Raw genomic sequence first — 17108 nt, forward strand, 5'->3', positions numbered from 1 at the left:
CACCACTGCTGCCCACCTACCCACCACTGCTGCCCACCTACCCACCGCTGCTGCCCACCTGCCCACCGCTGCTGCCCACCTACCCACCACTGCTGCCCACCTACCCACCACTGCTGCCCACCTACCCACCACTGCTGCCCACCTACCCACCAGGCTACCCAGCAGGCTACCCACCACTGCTGCCCACCTACCCACCACTGCTGCCCACCTACCCACCAGGCTACCCAGCAGGCTACCCACCACTGCTGCCCACCTACCCACCACTGCTGCCCACCTACCCACCGCTGCTGCCCACCTACCCACCACTGCTGCCCACCTACCCACCAGGCTACCCAGCAGGCTACCCACCACTGCTGCCCACCTACCCACTGCTGCTGCCCACCTACCCACCGCTGCTGCCCACCTACCCACTGCTGCTGCCCACCTACCCACCACTGCTGCCCACCTACCCACCACTGCTGCCCACCTACCCACCAGGCTACCCAGCAGGCTTCCCACCACTGCTGCCCACCTACCCACCACTGCTGCCCACCTACCCACCAGGCTACCCAGCAGGCTACCCACCACTGCTGCCCACCTACCCACCACTGCTGAACACCTACCCACCACTGCTACCCAGCAGGCTGCCCATCTACCCACCAGGCTACCCACCACTGCTGCCCACCTACCCACCACTGCTACCCACCTACCCACCACTGCTGCCCACCTACCCACCAGGCTACCCAGCAGGCTGCCCACCTACCCACCACTGCTGCCCACCTACCCACCACTGCTACCCAGCAGGCTGCCCACCTACCCACCAGGCTATCCAGCAGGCTGGCCACCTACCCACCACTGCTGCCCCCCTACCCACCAGGCTACCCACCTACCCACCATGCTACCCACCTACCCACCACTGCTGCCCACCTACCCACCTGGCTGCCCACCTACCCACCAGGCTACCCAGCAGGCTGCCCACCTACCCACCACTGCTGCCCCCCTACCCACCACTGCTACCCAGCAGGCTGCCCACCTACCCACTAGGCAATCAGGCTGCTCACCCTTCACCACCTACCCACCAGGCTATCAGCTTGCCAACACTCAAATCTGCTACCGATTTTGTGTATTTTGTGGTCAGATCTGCTACCGACATTGTGTATTTTGTGGTCAGTTTAACTTCCGTCATTGTGTAGTTTGTGGTCAGTTTAACTTCCGTCATTGTGTATTTTGTGGTGAAATCTGGTGCTGACATTGTGTATGTTCTGGTCAAATGTGCCGCAAGATTGAATGATTTTTTTCTGGTCAAATCTGCCGACATGATTCAATGTATTTTCTTGTGAAATCTGCTCAGATAACGTGTAATGTCTGGTGAAATGTTCTCGCATTACGTGTATTTTATGTTGAAAGCTTCTGACATTTTGTGTATTTTCTGGAGAAAAGCTGCGCAATGATGTGAATTTTCTGGAGAAACGTTGACTAAAACTTGGGTGCACTTTTAAATTAGCTCCGCCCCATCCGGTCATAACCACGCCCATTTTTCGCACCGGGTGTCAAATGCCCTAGGTACGCCACTGCATATTCCAAACACACAATAAGCAAAAAAGTAATAAAAAGAAGATTAGAAAAATATTGATGCTAATAAGCAGAACCTGATATGAGTGACTTTTAATTAATTTATTTTTTGATTAAAAAGAGCTGAAGTTATTTTTGAGGTTAAGGTTAGGGTTAGATAATTAGCAATAAGTAGAGATTATTCATTATAAGATTATATTTTGTGGGTTAACTCCTTATCTGCTTGACTGATTCCTTGTTTATTGGTTTGTTGTTGAATTTAAAGGATATGGGCAGTTTCCTGGTCCTCTTACTTTTGCCCCCAATCCTCTTAAAGTGTCCCTGTAGTGAGAGGGACATGAAGGCTGCCATGTTTATTTACTTTTAAACAATATCAGTTGCCCGGCTGTCCTGCTGATCCTCTGCCTCTAATACTTTAAGCCATAGCCCCAGAACAATCATGCAGCAGATCAGATGTTTCTGACTGAAGTCTTACTGGATTAGCCTCATGCTTGTTTCAGGTGTGTGATCCTTTAGATACTATTGCAGGCAAAGAGATCAGCAGGACTGCCAGGCAATATGTATTGTTTAAAAGAAAATGAACATGGCAGCCTCCATATCTCTCTCACTTCAGGTGTATTGTACTTGAGGTAAACAAGGTAGTTTTGAGACTAAAAATAAAAAGCTCTAATGACCATTTTTTTGCTACTCAAAAATTAGAAGTCTATCTATTCTTTCAAGACCACCCTGACTCATGACAAAGCAGGCAAGGTGATGATGGGCGAAACGCATAAGTGGGCGGGTCCGAACTGAGGAGAGAACTGAGAAGAGAACTCCCGATAAGCTGCTTTCTCATCCACATGGCATGGGGATGTAGACAAAAGAAACGGAGGCAACCACGCTGTTATCAATGCCAATCAATAATCAATAATAATAAATTATTATTATTATTATTATTATTATTATTAATAATAATAATGCCAGACAGGGCTTCATCTGAATCATGGGTACAAAATGAAACACAGAGACTCGCACAGGAGATAGTGAGGTCACAGTATTCCCTGTATTTGTTTCATTTGACTTTGATCTGAGCCTGAATGCTGTGTCTTCTCCCTGGTACTCTCATGCCGCTCAGATACTCTGCAGGATTTTTTTAGTAGTGGGACATCTACAGACAGTAGCAGATCCAGCAGATGTGTGTGCTGTGTCAGAGGTGTGCTGGGATGAATAGCAGCGCGCTCCATTCACAACGTTTTAAAGACATGTTAAAAACATCTGCAGCTAATAATTATCAGAAGACTAATAAAGAGGTAAACATTGCAAATGCTGTTTTTCAAGAACTAATTCAGCGATTAGATCCTCCTTCAGTTTTAAGGATTGGCAGTTCTATGAGGAGACTTCCGCAATGGCAAACTCCATAATTAAGACTCCAATATCCCCTGTGCATCTCCTCACTAGTTTCCCGATACCACCCCAACCACAATCTCAGATCTGCTGCACATGACCTTCTACTGACCTCTAGAATCACCACCTCACATCCACATGTACAAGACTTCTCACGAGCCTCACCTCTCCTTTGGAGTTTTCTTCCAAAACACATCCATCACTCTCCAACCTTTGATATCTTTCAACCCTCCCTGAAAGCTTGGTTTTTCCAACAAGCATTTGCTCTAATGTAAGCTTTTCCTCCTTCAACCTTTCTGGTTACATTTAGTACTCCTTATTAAAAATTAAAACACATTGCCTCTAGCTATACATATTGTATACTACCTAACCTATTGTTATCTTCCTAATCCTTTAGATTGTAAGATCACGAGGGCAGAGCTCTCTCACCATTTTGTATTCTGAAATTTGTTACATATTTTATTCATCGTGTTTCAGTGTAATTACTACATCCACCAATTCTGTATTGTGTACCAGTGTCTGCATTCTGCGCATACCTTTGTCTGTCTTACTATGTTCTCCATGTTTTGTTCTTACTCTGTGCAGCGCCACAGAACATGTTGGCGCTTTATGAATCAATACTAATGGTAATGTTATCCCTAATAAAACATGCTCTATTATGTTCTCAAGCAGAACAGATTATATTGAGCTAATTAGTCACCCACAGGCGGTTCCCTTTAGTGTAAATCTCTGTGTAAGTGGCCTGAGCTACGTATATCTAAAAGAAAGTGCAATAATTTGTGTTACTTTCTCCCATGATTCCAGTTGACAGACATTACAGCTTGCTATTGGTATGAAAAGCAACCAGCACTAAGGCCTCAGGAAACAGTGGCTAGAATGCACTTCATTTTTTTTTGTGTGCTGTATGTCATTCCGAATAGGCACAGCTATGAGTCTGCAATGTAGACATAGGTCTATTCATCTGACATGTGGTAGTTACAAGAGAGAAATATACACATAAAGCAATGCTCAGGTTTATGGTTTGTAAAACGGGAAGAAAAGGGATTCCTGCTGATAGCCAACTGAATTCCAGCTACCATTAAAGATGATGCTAAAATCTGATTGGTCCTCAGGTATAGCCAACATTGTTTTCCAAGTTTGATTTTTTTTTTTTGAGCTTTGTTTCAAAGTCATAGACCACTTAAGGACCGCAGGAATTTTCTATTATCTGTGCTGCGTGGGCTCTTCAGTAGTGTTGGGCGAACACCTGGATGTTCGGGTTCGGGCCGAACAGGCCGAACATGGGCCAGATGTTCGGCATGTTCGGCACGAACGCCGAACTCAATGGAAGTCAGTGGGACCCCCGAACATGCCCATTTTGGGGGCCCTATGTGGTCGCAGGCATAAGGGGGGAGCATGCCCCAATCGCGGGGGGGGGTTCGGAAATTCCCCCCACCCCCTCCGCTAGCGCTCCCCCCTCTGCCCGCTTCCCCATAAAAAAAGTTTAAGGCAAGTTAAATAGTACTTGGTGGCTGGCCTGGCACTGGCAGTGGAGTGAGGAGGAGGAGGAGTCCGAGTAGCAGAGTGACGCGTTGAGGCCGGGCAGCGGGCGGTTCAGCGGTAGTACCCTTGTGGTACTTCCGCCCTTTCTCTGACCTCACGTCCTCTACGTGATGACACATACGAGGGTACGCATGACGCGTACCCTCGTATGCAGAGGACGTGAGGTCAGAGAAAGGGCGGAAGTACCACAAGGGTACTACCGCTGAACCGCCCGCTGCCCGGCCTCAACGCGTCACTCTGCTACTCGGACTCCTCCTCCTCCTCACTCCACTGCCAGTGCCAGGCCAGCCACCAAGTACTATTTAACTTGCCTTAAACTTTTTTTATGGGGAAGCGGGCAGAGGGGGGAGCGCTAGCGAAGGGGGTGGGGGGAATTTCCTACCCCCCCCCGCGATCGGGGCATGCTCCCCCCTTATGCCTGCGACCCCATAGGGGGGCCGTATTGCGGCATGTTCGGGCGAACAGGGCCCTGTTCAGGGGCCATTCAGTAGTTCGGGGCGAACCCGAACTTAAAAGGCCGAACACCATCAGGTGTTCGGCCGAACTCGAACATCACCCGAACAGGGTGATGTTCTGCAGAACCCGAACAGTGGCGAACACTGTTCGCCTAACACTACTCTTCAGCTCCCAGCACAGATCATGTGGCAGGCAGGGCGATCAGACTTTCCCCCTTTTTTCCCCACTAGGAGGATGTCCTGCTGCCGGCTGTTTGTGTTTAGCAGGGGGGGCTCCTCAAAGCTCCCCTCCGCAGCACTATTCCCCCCTCCCTCTCCTTCCCTCCCTCTCCTCCTCACTATGGGCGGCAAAGGACGGCGATCCGTCCTGTACCACCTCTGATAGGCTTCAGCCTATCAGACGGCAGTGATCCCCAGCCAATCAGAGGCCGGAGATCGCTGATCTCCTTTACGGCACTGCTGTGACCCTTCCCGGGTGTTTACATTTTGCCTGCGAGCCGCAATCGGAGGCTCACAGGCTGTTCACGGATACTCCCTCCATGAACTGACAGGAAACGGCCGCTGTTTCCATGGAAATACCACTGCGACCAGCCGCCGCCTATCGGCGTTGGCTGGTTGTTAAGTGGTTAAGTCATAACATTAAAACAGCTCTGCTAAGTTATGGCAAATACCTGCATGACAATTATACACTTACATCATGAGGATCCTAATCCACTTAGTATCCACTGTTGTGGTACTATGAACTCCTTGCACCCAATTATAAGCAACAGCTGCCCGCTCTTATCTTTTTGAATGAGCGCGGGCATCTATTGCTTACGATTGGGTGCAAAGAGTTCATAGTACTGTATCACAACAGTGGAAAGTGCAATATACCAAGGAGGGTCCTAAGTGGATTAGGACCCTCATGCTGTAAGTCGACCCTGCACAATTATGAATGCCTTTTAACCAATAAAAGTTTATCATGAGAAATGGAATTCCACTATGAGGACTCGTTTCCATCTAAATCTTTAACTTTGAGTGCTTATATAGGTGGACGTCACATTACAGAGAGGCTTCACAAGTGTAGCGTTTTGCTGTGAATGAAGATTATATGATTTTGATATTTCCTTACAGCTCCACAGAATAATATGAAATGTGACTACTAGATAAGGAGCAGTAGACCCGTCTGTGGCAGCGGTGGTACGGTGAGCTGAGGCCTCAGGTGGTATTGTTGGGCTATCTCTGATCTCTTTTCGACTTACGGTATCTTGCTTCTATTCCCGCATTGCCCATATTATTATTATATTCACCTTATAAGACCGAAGCTTTTCCACAATCCCAATACTCGCACCAGGCCTATTCAGGGACCTTCTAATGATCTGGCAAAATGTTTAATTAATGTACCCTTCATTTTTTCTTGTTCTGCTTCATTCGAGTGTTGCATTAACATAATTAGAAAGCAAGAATAATATTGTAGAGCAAAATTAAAATTCTGCACTGTCAACAAAATGAGGGGAAAAGACACGATTTTCCAGTAAATGTAAGTTCATCAACTTAATGAAATGTGTCGCCCTTCATGTGTGACCCCGAAAGGAAGCTCCATTGTCTACAATGAAACAAGCAATACAAGCACTTTCTGCAGTAACATAGGGAAGGTCTAGGACCTCCATCGGGGTTTCCTGTTACCTACATTCTGATTGATGAGACATCTCCACAATTCATGTCCAGGTGAGGGGCATAACTTCAGCAGGAATGGAAGAGAAAATCTGAAGGACACAAGCTTGAAGATGAAGGATATTCATTTTGTGTCCTTCACATTTTTCAAGCTTGGAAGAGAAACGTGAAAATTAGCAGTCTTCTCTGCTGTGGACTCCAAGAACGACTTGTGTTTAGGTTTTCATATTCTTCCCTGTCAGTTGGCTCTCCCTATATGATTCCTCTTTCCTTCCTAAACATCTAACCCTAACCTCACCCCCAATTTGAACCCCTTCTTCATACCTGATTCCCTTACATTCATACAGTCTTTCCTTCTACCTCCTAACTCTAATAGTTACATATAAAATAGACAAGACAAATAAAATGTATACTGGCAGGCTCAAAACACTTGATCTGCAGCCAGTAGGGCATGCTCAGTAGGCAGTTGGCGTGTTAGGAAGTCTAGCCCAAGGCCTCCTTACTGAATAGGTGCTGGGTTACTGAACAGGAAGTGCTATGCTTTGAACTCTGGTATCCTGTGTCAGAGGCAGAGCCCTTAACCATTACACTTTCCATCCACTGTCCAGCCCTTAACCCTCAACCTGTAGTTCAGCTATAAGAATACATTATTAACAGTAGTAGCCATTTGTGTTTTCATATTGATGAATGTCCTGATTTTACAGACTTTTGAACTGTTCATGTATCTAGGCTTTCCAATATAAATTAAAGTTTTAATAATAATTGACCCTGTAAACATATGCAATAATGATTATTGATATTTTTGAGAACTCCATTACTGAATGGGACCTAATACTTACTTTTGCAATATGGGTGCATATTCATAAAAATTGCCATGTGCCCCTTTTACCATCACTTAAAGGACCACTATCAACGTAAAATGTTCAATATGTAAAAACGTACAAATAAGAAATATGTTTCTTGCAGAAACATTGTAAAATGAGATATGCATTACCATTCTCCTATGTTGCTGTCACTTATAGTAGTTTATAGAAATCCAACAGGAGCAACAGATTTTTGTCTATTCCATCTCCTCATGGTACATTCTCAGTATTTAATGTATTCTTTACAATATCACTCCCTGGAAATGATCTTTACAAAGATGCAGGCCACCCCTACCCACCTACCTGTTTTCTCACTATCCTGGCAATTGGACTGAGCAACTGCCATTCACCAAGTGCTTTTGGAAAGAAAGAAAACCCTGAGAATCCCCCATGAGGAATTGGGCTAGTTAAAAACCTGTCCGTTCTGTCAGATATCTATGAACTACTGTAAGTGACAGCAACATAGGAGAAAAGTAAATTAAAGCACCTTTTACTTAAGAATAAATGTACTGTTTACACATTACCCAGGTAATGCAGGTCATACGATTGTGCAATGCATGCTACCTTGTCAATGGAAGCAACAGTGCAACTGCCATGCGCTCCCAGTGCGTGGCAACTTTATCCAACTTTTGGGAATATGCCCATCACCTCCCTTCTGTATACATCTTACACTTAAACACTTCTCATTAGCAATAGCTTTACCATCTCTGTGATTTCTTTATCTGCTTGTGCCAGAAGAAGAGTCTAAAGTTGGAAAAAACTAGATATGATCCAGTTACACCCTCGAAATTCAAACATGCATAATTATAATTCCTAAAGCACAAAAGGAATAATAGCCGGCAAGCAATTTGATTTTATATTCTCGCTGCAATCATGTGTTGATGGCGTTTTCAGCAATCTGCATTGTTAAATGAGTAAAGACGAGAATTGCCAATCTCAACGCAAATTAATTCACAGGTCACAAATTTCATCCCAAAACCGAAACTTCACCGAAGTAAAAACTGAGAAATAACAATAATGTGCAATAAGACGGAACAACTTTTACATATTAATTAGTAGCTTAACATATAAAAACATTACTATAGAAATTAAGTCATAAATGCATATTATGTGGTTTTCTCAGCTCTTCGAGTTAATGTTTTTTGCTATGCGATATTCACAGAGTCTGGATAATTTATAAGGGAAAATGATATTTTTGCAGGATGACTGATTTTTGTGTAAGTTTGTATCTGCGATTATAGACTGTGGAAGATTTGTTACGCTTCAAGTAAACCGCCTTCCTACACAGACTGCATACTGTATTCATTTACACTCTGGATATTTTTTTCTTGAATTCACAACTTAATGCTAGATATTTTTAGGCATGTGATCCCTCTATTTATGAAAATGACTGACCAATCAGCTTCTGCTATGTGGGGCTAAGATCTTGGCCATTCTAACCTCAGTGCTGTTGTTGCTTGTTCAGAGGATTGCGTGACTCTTCTAAAGCTAAATACTCATCTGACGATGGATCTGGGAACCTCACAGCGACGCCTCAATGAACAAGGTTCCCTAAACCATCTTCCTGCCCGCAGGAACACACAACGTCACGCAACGGCATGCTATGGGTGAGAGCAAAAGTTAAAATGATCGTGGCATGTTGCATGGAAGTTTGTCAGGGATCTTAAAGGCCAACTGTAGCGAGAGGTATATGGAGGCTGCCATATTTATTTCCTTTTAAACAATACCTGTTGTCTAGCTGTCCTGCTGCTCCTCTGCCTCTGATACTTTTAGCCATAGGCCATAGGCCCTGAACAAGCATGCATTGATTGGCTCACAATGATAGGAGGAGGCAGATATATTATACATGGTGTATTGCAGAGGCTCATGTGCAGATATGTAATATGTAATAACTGGTGTATTGTAGAGGGCCATGTGCAGATATGTAATATGTAATAACTGGTGTATTGTAGAGGGCCATGTGCAGATATGTAATATGTAATGACTGGTGTATTGTAGAGGGCCATGTGCAGATATGTAATATGTAATAACTGGTGTATTGTAGAGGACCATGTGCAGATATGTAATAATATGTAATAAATGGTGTATTGTAGAGGGCCATGTGCAGATATGTCATAACTGGTGTATTGTAGAGGGCCATGTGCAGATATGTAATATGTAATGACTGGTGTATTGTAGAGGGCCATGTGCAGATATGTAATATGTAATAACTGGTGTATTGTAGAGGGCCATGTGCAGATATGTAATGTGTAATAACTGGCTGGTGTATTGTAGAGGGCCATGTGCAGATATGTCATAACTGGTGTATTGTAGACGGCCATGTGCAGATATGTAATATGTAATGACTGGTGTATTGTAGAGGACCATGTGCAGATATGTAATATGTAATAACTGGTGTATTGTAGAGGGCCATGTGCAGATATGTAATGTGTAATAACTGGTGTATTGTAGAGGGCCATGTGCAGATATGTCATAACTGGTGTATTGTAGACGGCCATGTGCAGATATGTAATATGTAATAACTGGTGTATTGTAGAGGGCCATGTGCAGATATGTAATATGTAATAACTGGTGTATTGTAGAGGGCCATGTGCAGATATGTAATATGTAATAACTGGTGTATTGTAGAGGGCATGGAGGGCGGAGTCTAGGGTGCCAGGACATCTGTGCCTATAGGCTCCTGTGATGTAAATACGGGCCTGCATGCATGGAGGGCGGAGTCTAGGGTGCCAGGACATCTGTGCCTATAGGCTCCTGTGATGTAAATCCGAGCCTGCATGCATGGAGGGTGGAGTCTAGGGTGCCAGGACATCTGTGCCTATAGGCTCCTGTGATGTAAATCCGGGCCTGCATGCATGGAGGGCGGAGTCTAGGGTGCCAGGACATCTGTGCCTATAGGCTCCTGTGATGTAAATCCGGGCCTGCATGCATGGAGGGCGGAGTCTAGGGTGCCAGGACATCTGTGCCTATAGGCTCCTGTGATGTAAATCCGGGCCTGCATGCATGGAGGGCGGAGTCTAGGGTGCCGGGACATCAGTGCTTATAGGCTCCTGTGAGGTAAATCCGGGCCTGCATGCATGGAGGACGGAGTCTAGGGTACCAGGATATCTGTGCCTATAGGCTCCTGTGATGTAAATACGGGCCTGCATGCATGGAGGGCGGAGTCTAGGGTGCCAGGACATCTGTGCCTATAGGCTCCTGTGATGTAAATCCGAGCCTGCATGCATGGAGGGTGGAGTCTAGGGTGCCAGGACATCTGTGCCTATAGGCTCCTGTGATGTAAATCCGGGCCTAGATGCATGGAGGGCGGAGTCTAGGGTGCCAGGACATCTGTGCCTATAGGCTCCTGTGATGTAAATCCGGGCCTGCATGCATGGAGGGCGGAGTCTAGGGTGCCAGGACATCTGTGCCTATAGGCTCCTGTGATGTAAATCCGGGCCTGCATGCATGGAGGGCGGAGTCTAGGGTGCCGGTACATCAGTGCTTATAGGCTCCTGTGATGTAAATCCAGGCCTGCATGCATGGAGGGTGGAGTCTAGGGTGCCAGGACATCTTTGCCTATAGGCTCCTGTGATGTAAATCCGGGCCTGCATGCATGGAGGGCGGAGTCTAGGGTCCGGGACATCAGTGCTTATAGGCTCCTGTGATGTAAATCCAGGCCTGCTTGCATGGAGGGCGGAGTCTAGGGTGCCAGGACATCTGTGCCTATAGGCTCCTGTGATGTAAATCCAGGCCTGCATGCATGGAGGGCGGAGTCTAGGGTGCCAGGACATCTGTGCCTATAGGCTCCTGTGATGTAGATCCAGGCCTGGATACTATTGGTATAATTTCACAGATATTATCACAATTATTATTATTTTTTAAACAAAAATGTAGTGTCTGTATATAACTATATAGTGACTAGTGAGTTGTATTTAAAGAGCACCTGAAGTGAGAGGTAAATGGAAGCTGCCATATGTTTTTCCTTTTAAGTGATACCAGTTGCCTGGCTATCCTGCTGATCCTCAGGTTCTAGTACTTTAAGTCATAGCCCCTGAATAAGCATATAGCAGATCAAGTGTTTCTGACATTATTGTCAGATCTGACAAGATTAGCTGCATGCTTGTTTCTGGTGTGATTCTGAAACTACTGTAGCCAAATAGATCCGCAGAACTGCCAGGCAACCAGTATTGCTTAAAAGGAAATAAATATGGCAGCCTCCATATCACTCTCACCTGGGGTTCCCTTTAATGTGTGTCTGCCAATTTCCAAGAGTCTACCACTTGTGTTCTATTTTACGTCCCACAATTTTGAGTCTTTTTGAATTTTTTTTTTTACTGTGCGTTGTAGGCAGTTGAGCCACGTTAAATATATTCTCCCTTTTCTTGCCAGCTTTACAAAACAGAAGCAGCTCTTGGTAAATGTGCGTGCGAATGCGGAACATATTCGCACCGCGCAAAGCGATGCTTTTCAATTCCATACTTACGAAAAAGTAACTTCATTAAGTCTCAAGTTCAAAGACGTCAAAGCTGTATTTCATTTTTTTCATTTTTCTTTGAAACCGCGGCTTCAAATCTCTTGAGCCCTGTCTTTTTTTTGGAATATTCATGCTATTTTTTTTCTCTTTTTTTATTTTTTATTCCCAGTGTACGGAGTTATACAAAAAAGTATGCTACAATGCTATTATGTTCCAAGCATTGATACCGGAGTCAAGAGCCAAGCAAGCAGTATGCAACAATGGCAACCTTCATCTTTAGAAATAGGAAACATGAAAAGCCAAACAACACAAGAACAATATACCTGGCAATGCTTCGCTCTGTTTTCCATTTAAAAATACATATCTATGTACAGCAGATTTTATAAAACTATCCACCATCAAGCTGGCAAAAAATATGAAAATGCAGGAGAAAGTCCCAGGACAGATAAGACAAATATAACAGACTCCCAGAGTACACTTGTAGGGCTCGATTCACAAAGCGGTGCTAACCCAGTTAGAGACTTTAGGGGCTCGATTCACAAAGCGGTGATAACTCAGTTATCACGCCTAAAAGTCTTTAGGCATGATAACCATTGCACCACGCTGGTGAAAAGCCAGTTTAGGCGTGATAAGTTTAGGCATGCTAAGTTTAGATAAGTGTAGATAGCGTGCAAAGTCCCGCACGCAAAGCAGCGCCATTAAACTCTATGCGAAGTGCATCAGACTTTGCTAGCGCAAAACTTTTGATCAGCTGTGCACTGCGGTGCTAACGCAGTTGGGGCCTGATTCAAAAAGCGGTGCTAACAGTTTGCAAGCTGGTGAAAAGCCCTTTATCACGCCTAAACTCAGTTTAGGGGCTCGATTCACAAAGCGGTGCAAAGTGTTAGCACCATGGTGAAAAGGCCCTTATCACGCCTAAACTCACTTTAGGCATGATAAGAAGAAACTCGCGCGAAGTTGCCGCGCGTACGCGCGTAAGTGCGCGCGCAACACCCGACGCTTCGCGCGAAGCTCCCATTAAAGGGAACCTTAACTGCTGCGGAAAAATAAATTCACTTACCTGGGGGCTTTCCCAAGCCTCCTGCAGCCGTCCTGTGCCCGCGCCGGTCCTTCGGTGCCCTCCGGTCTCCCTCCGCCGCTGAGTTTCGATTTCGGACGACTGCCAGTCGTCCTGGGGCCTCTTCCGCATTCCTTGTCGTAAACTGCAGTAAAGCGCGTCCGCATGACGCCAAACGCGTCATCGCATGACGTCAAACGCGTCATGCGGACGCGCTTTACTGCAGTTTACGACAAGGAATGCGGAAGAGGCCCCAGGACGACTGGCAGTCGTCCGAAATCGAAACTTAGCGGCGGAGGGAGACCGGAGGGCACCGAAGGACCGGCGCGGGCACAGGACGGCTGCAGGAGGCTTGGGAAAGCCCCCAGGTAAGTGAATTTATTTTTCCGCAGCAGTTAAGGTTCCCTTTAAGCCCTATGTGGTGAAAAGGTCATCACGCCTAAAGTCTTTTAGGCGTGATAACTGGGTTATCACCGCTTTGTGAATCGAGGCCTAGGTGTGATAAGTTTAGGGGCCTGATTCACAAAGCGGTGATAACTCAGTTATCACGCCTAAAAGACTTTAGGCATGATAACCTTTGCACCACACTGGTGAAAAGCCAGTTTAGGTGTGATAAGTTTAGGCATGCTAAGTTTAGATAAGTTTAGTTCGCTTGCAAAGTCCCGCACGCAAAGCAGCGCCATTAAACTCTATGCGAAGTGCACCAGACTTTACTAGTGCAAAACTTTTGATCAGCTGTGCACTGCGGTGCTAACCCAGTTGTTGCTTAAACTTATCACGCCTAAACTTATCACACCTAAACTTATCACACCTAAACTTATCATGCCTAAACTGAGTTTAGGCATGATAAAGGGCTTTTCACCAGCGTGCTAACTGTTAGCACCGCTTTGTGAATCAGGCCCTAGGGGCCTGATTCACAAAGCGGTGCTAACAGTTAGCACGCTAGTGAAAAGCCCTTTATCATGCCTAAACTCAGTTTAGGCATGATAAGTTTAGGTATGATAAGTTTAGGTGTGATAAGTTTAGGCATGATAAGTTTAGGTGTGATAAGTTTAGGCATGATAAGTTTAAGCACCAAGGGCTCGATTCACAAAGCGGTGCTAACCCAGTTAGCATGCCTAAAAGACTTTAGGCATGATAACCATTGCACCATGCTGGTGAAAAGCCAGTTTAGGCGTGATAAGTTTAGGTGTGATAAGTTTAGGTGTGATAAGTTTAGGCATGCTAAGTTTAGATAAGTTTAGATCGCTTGCAAAGTCCCGCACGCAAAGCAGCGCCATTAAACTTTATACAAAGTGCACCAGTCTTTGCTAGCGCAAAACTTTTGAGCAGCTGTGCACTGCGGTGCTAACGCAGTTGGTGCTTAAACTTATCATGCCTAAACTTATCACACCTAAACTTATCATGCCTAAACTTATCACACCTAAACTTATCACACCTAAACTTATCATGCCTAAACTGAGTTTAGGCGTGATAAAGGGCTTTTCACCAGGGTGCTAACTGTTAGCACCGCATTGTGAATCAGGCCCCAACTGCGTTAGCACTGCAGTGCACAGCTGATCAAAAGTTTTGCGCTAGCAAAGTCTGGTGCACTTCGCATAGAGTTTAATGGTGCTGCTTTGTGTGCGGGACTTTGCACGCTATCTACACTTATCTAAACTTCGCATGCCTAAACTTATCACACCTAAACTTATCACACCTAAACTTATCACACCTAAACTGGCTTTTCACCAGCGTGGTGCAATGGTTATCGGGCTCGATTCACAAAGCGGTGCTAACCCAGTTAGAGACTTTAGGCATGATAACCATTGCACCACTCTGGTGAAAAGCCAGTTTAAGGGCTCGATTCACAAAGCGGTGCTAACCCAGTTAGCACGCCTAAAAGACTTTAGGCATGATAACCATTGCACTATGCTGGTGAAAAGCCAGTTTAGGCGTGATAAGTTTAGGCGTGATAAGTTTAGGTGTGATAAGTTTAGGCATGCTAAGTTTAGATAAGTTTAGATCACTTGCAAAGTCCCGCACGCAAAGCAGCGCCATTAAACTTTATACAAAGTGCACCAGTCTTTGCTAGCGTAAAACTTTTGATCAGCTGTGCACTGCGGTGCTAACGCAGTTGGCGCTTAAACTTATCATGCCTAAACTTATTACACCTAAACTTATCATGCCTAAACTTATCACACCTAGGGCTCGATTCACCAAGCGGTGCAAAGTGTTAGCACCGTGGTGAAAAGGCCCTCTTCACGCCTAAAGTCACTTTAGGCATGATAAGAAGGGCTTCGCGCGAAGTTTCCGCGCGTAAAGTTTTGCGCGCGCTCCCGCGTGCGTGCGCGCGAAGCGCCCCGCACTTCGCGCGATGCGCCCATTAAACCCTATGGGACTTTGCGCGCGCGCCTGTGCGGGTGCGCGCGCAAAACTTTGCGCGCGATAACTTCGCGCGAAGTGCAGGCAAAAACGGTGCTAACTCAGTGGTGAAGAGGTCATCACGCCTAAAGTCCTTTAGGCGTGATAACTGGGTTAGCACCGCTTGGTGAATCGAGCCCCTAAACTTATCACACCTAAACTTATCATGCCTAAACTGAGTTTAGGCATGATAAAGGGCTTTTCACCAGCGTGCTAACACTTTGCACCGCTTTGTGAATCAAGCCCTAGGTGTGATAAGTTTAGGCATGATAAGTTTAGGTGTGATAAGTTTAGGCATGCTAAGTTTAGATAAGTTTAGATCGCTTGCAAAGTCCCGCACGCAAAGCAGCGCCATTAAACTTTATACGAAGTGCACCAGACTTTGCTAGCGTAAAACTTTTGATCAGCTGTGCACTGCGGTTCTAACGCAGTTGGCGCTTAAACTTATCATGCCTAAACTTATCACACCTAAACTTATCATGCCTAAACTTATCACACCTAAACTTATCACACCTAAACTTATGGGGCTTGATTCACAAAGCGGTGATAACTCAGTTATCACGCCTAAAAGACTTTAGGCATGATAACCTTTGCACCACACTGGTGAAAAGCCAGTTTAGGTGTGATAAGTTTAGGTGTGATAAGTTTAGGTGTGATAAGTTTAGGCATGCTAAGTTTAGATAAGTGTAGATAGCGTGTAAAGTGCCGCACACAAAGCAGCGCCATTAAACTCTATGCGAAGTGCACCAGGCTTTGCTAGCGCAAAACTTTTGATCAGCTGTGCACTGCGGTGCTAACGCAGTTGGTGCTTAAACTTATCATGCCTAAACTTATCACACCTAAACTTATCATGCCTAAACTTATCACACCTAAACTTATCACACCTAAACTTATCATGCCTAAACTGAGTTTAGGCATGATAAAGGGCTTTTCACCAGGGTGCTAACTGTTAGCACCGCTTTGTGAATCAAGCCCATCATGCCTAAACTGAGTTTAGGCATGATAAAGGGCTTTTCACCAGGGTGCTAACTGTTAGCACCGCTTTGTGAATCAGGCCCATCATGCCTAGGCCTCGATTCACAAAGCGGTGATAACCCAGTTATCACGCCTAAAAGACTTTAGGCGTGATGACCTTTTCACCACTGAGTTATCACCGCTTTTTCCTGCTCTTCGCGCGAAGTTACCGCGCGAACAGTCCCATAGGGCTTAATGGGAGCTTCGCGCGAAGCGGGGACGCTGCGCGCGCACGCGCGCGTTTGCGCGCGCAAAACTTTGCGCGCGGCAACTTCGCGCGAGTTTCTTCTTATCATGCCTAAAGTGACTTTAGGCGTGATAAGGGCCTTTTCACCACGGTGCTAACACTTTGCACCGCTTGGTGAATCGAGCCCCTAAAGTCTCTAACTGGGTTAGCACCGCTTTGTGAATCGAGCCCTAGGTGTGATAAGTTTAGGCATGCTAAGTTTAGATAAGTTTAGATCGCTTGCAAAGTCCCGCACGCAAAGCAGCGCCATTAAACTTTATACAAAGTGCACCAGTCTTTGCTAGAGTAAAACTTTTGATCAGCTGTGCACTGCGGTGCTAACGCAGTTGGGGCCTGATTCACAAAGCGGTGCTAACAGTTAGCACGCTGGTGAAAAGCCCTTTATCATGCCTAAACTCAGTTTAGGCATGATAAGTTTAGGTGTGATAAGTTTAGGGGCCTGATTCACAAAGCGGTGCTAACAGTTAGCACCCTGGTGAAAAGC

The 17108-nt window shown here is 45.7% G+C and overlaps 1 protein-coding gene across 5 annotated transcripts in view; it reads right to left on the reverse strand.

Annotated features, from left to right (window-relative positions):
- The window catches only part of LOC137504537 (neurexin-1-beta-like), a 483008-nt gene that overhangs the window by 62661 nt on the left and 403239 nt on the right, over positions 1–17108 (reverse strand). The window lies entirely within an intron of this gene.

The sequence above is a fragment of the Hyperolius riggenbachi genome, chromosome 4 (genome assembly GCF_040937935.1).
Source record: "Hyperolius riggenbachi isolate aHypRig1 chromosome 4, aHypRig1.pri, whole genome shotgun sequence".
In the NCBI taxonomy this organism is placed as follows: Eukaryota; Metazoa; Chordata; class Amphibia; order Anura; family Hyperoliidae; genus Hyperolius; species Hyperolius riggenbachi.